This window comes from Penaeus japonicus, unplaced genomic scaffold, assembly GCF_977035675.1.
Source record: "Penaeus japonicus unplaced genomic scaffold, GWHDUDI00000001_assembly GWHDUDI00000025, whole genome shotgun sequence".
In the NCBI taxonomy this organism is placed as follows: domain Eukaryota; kingdom Metazoa; phylum Arthropoda; class Malacostraca; order Decapoda; family Penaeidae; genus Penaeus; species Penaeus japonicus.
The window spans coordinates 26,602,736-26,605,235 of record NW_028234427.1 but is presented as its reverse complement, the minus strand read 5'-3'; the positions used below and the strand labels follow the sequence as shown (position 1 = coordinate 26,605,235).

At 37.3% G+C, this 2,500-nt stretch overlaps 1 protein-coding gene across 1 annotated transcript in view; it reads left to right on the top strand.

Annotated features, from left to right (window-relative positions):
* The window catches only part of LOC122267860 (ras-related C3 botulinum toxin substrate 1), a 58,298-nt gene that overhangs the window by 53,787 nt on the left and 2,011 nt on the right, over positions 1–2,500 (top strand). The window lies entirely within an intron of this gene.

Below are 2,500 nucleotides of genomic sequence, written 5' to 3'. Positions count from 1 at the left end.
AATGACGTTGTATCCTGTGACGTTGGTCTCACGCGATTTTACGTAAATGGTGACGTTTTGTCACGTGACTCACGTGACTCACGTGACAAAACGTCATCATGACGACACATGCCGTGATGTCGGTCGCACGTGACTTCACGTGAATGATGACGCGCGATTCACGTGACAAAACGTCACGTATGTGACGTCACATGCTGTGACATCACACGCTGTGACGTCACACGCTGTGACGTCACATACGTGACAAGGAAACTCAGGTAAGATCTCTGCTTTTACCTGTTTACTTTACCTGCCGCCCGCTGTTGCAATGGCGGTGCACGGCAAAGGCAGAAATTGCGTAAACATAGTGTCAATAAACAAATTTGTTTTAAAGACATAAAATAACCTTATTTCGATTATATTTTGCCTTAGAACACTCCCGTATATCATTCTCCATCAACTGGAATATTTACAGACACGTCACACGAGTGTGACGCCCGTCGTTGACGATTTGCTGGTGAGTCACACCGGTGTGACATACCGTCGTCGCGCCCTATTTGCCGCGTCACACGGGTGTGTCACCCGTCGTTATTGGGTTAACCTAAACAATGTTTTTCCTTAAATCTACCACAAAATACGGGTTTAGGCTGACATTGGAACTCTGTAGCTCTGAAGCTTGTGCCATGACAGCCATAATTCTTCATGACTGTGTGCACACATCAACTGTGAGCAGATGGTGATGTCGTGCCATATATGCATTGACACCTGTCTTTTAGGCCCAGTTGGTGTCATAATGTATATCATGACGCACATACACAATGGGTTAAATAAATTGATTAGTAGATATCTTTGTCTATTGTGGATTTCATTATTACTTTTACAAAAAAACAAAGGATTTAGAAAATTGTTTACATATCTGTATTTGTTTAAAAAATTTATTCCTTTACTTGAGTGGGTCACGTGTGTAATGAAGTTATAGTGAGGTTTTTGTCCTGATGAAAGCTTTATTCCAGTTTTGAAATCTGCTTTTGTGAGTATGTTGCAAATGAATGTTTGGCCTGATGGTTAGTAAAGGTGTTATGTGATAGATCATTTTATACTGAATTGGTTTATTTGCTAGCTGAATGTAGCACAAAAAGAAAATTGTGTCATTAGTAACCCATTGTGGATGGGGGATAGATTTGCTTACCCAGTCTTCAGGATGGGTTTTATTTCAGAGCAAGACTGCTTCATACAACATACCTTGACTTTTACCACACATTTTTAGTCACTCATTGTAAAGCTAGAGCCATTTTTGTGTTTTGACTTTTGTGTGGTTCACTCTATTTAGAGACTTGTATCTGTCATATTACAGGTCTTATCAATGCTGCAGGTGACTAAAATGACCATATCAGCTCATTATTTTCTTTATACTCAGTGTGATAGAAATATTGCTGTTTTATGGGAGAACAAAATTACATATATATATATATATATATATATATATACATATATAAATATATATATATATATATATATATATATATTGTGACACTCACAGTCAAAAGCACAAGTCTCCTTCCTCTTCCCTACCTCTTCATGTCATCTTCCTTGTGGATGGTTATATTTTGTATTCATTCATGAGCGTACATAAATGCGAAAAAAAATAGTTGCTTTTTGTTCTCCAATACATACATATATATATATATATATATATATATATATATATATATATATATATATATATATATATATATATATATATGTATGTATTGGAGAACAAAAAGCAACTATTTTTTTTCGCATTTATGTACGCTCATGAATGAATACAAAATATAACCATCCACAAGGAAGATGACATGAAGAGGTAGGGAAGAGGAAGGAGACTTGTGCTTTTGACTGTGAGTGTCACAATAAAAGGCATCCCAACTGGGACAGAGGCACATTGTAGTCATTGGGCATGGTTTGAGTCACCTTCCTCTTCCCATTCTGCGTAAACATCCCCTCATCTGTGGTACTTTAGAGCAAGAGGTCGGCAACTTGCTATGTGCCATTGCTCTAAAAAGATAGTGCTTGCTAGAGACCATGGATGGGTGCCCTTCAAGGCTCTCTCTCCTGCTGGTGCTAGAAGAAAGTGGTGACGTATAGGTTTTGGATGTTAGATGAAACTTGTTTGTATAATATTACAGCAATTATAGTAATTATGACTGCAATTGTCATCATCACTCACTTATTAGTCATAGCACAATAAAATGACAGTGATCCAAGATTCCCGAACATCATGTATGTCATGAAGCCCATCGTCAGGCCACAGCTCCTGCCTCATGTATGTCTTGACATCCATATGCAATGGGTTGATAATGAATAACTTTATCAGTTATAATTTTGTTGTTAGGGTCATACACAATTGACAATCATTAGTATTGTTACATTGTATAGCTATTCAGCCATATTGTTTAAATATATTATGTAGTTTTTGTAGATTTATGTATATATATTACATGTTGGGAGTAACACACACACGCACACGCACACGCACGCG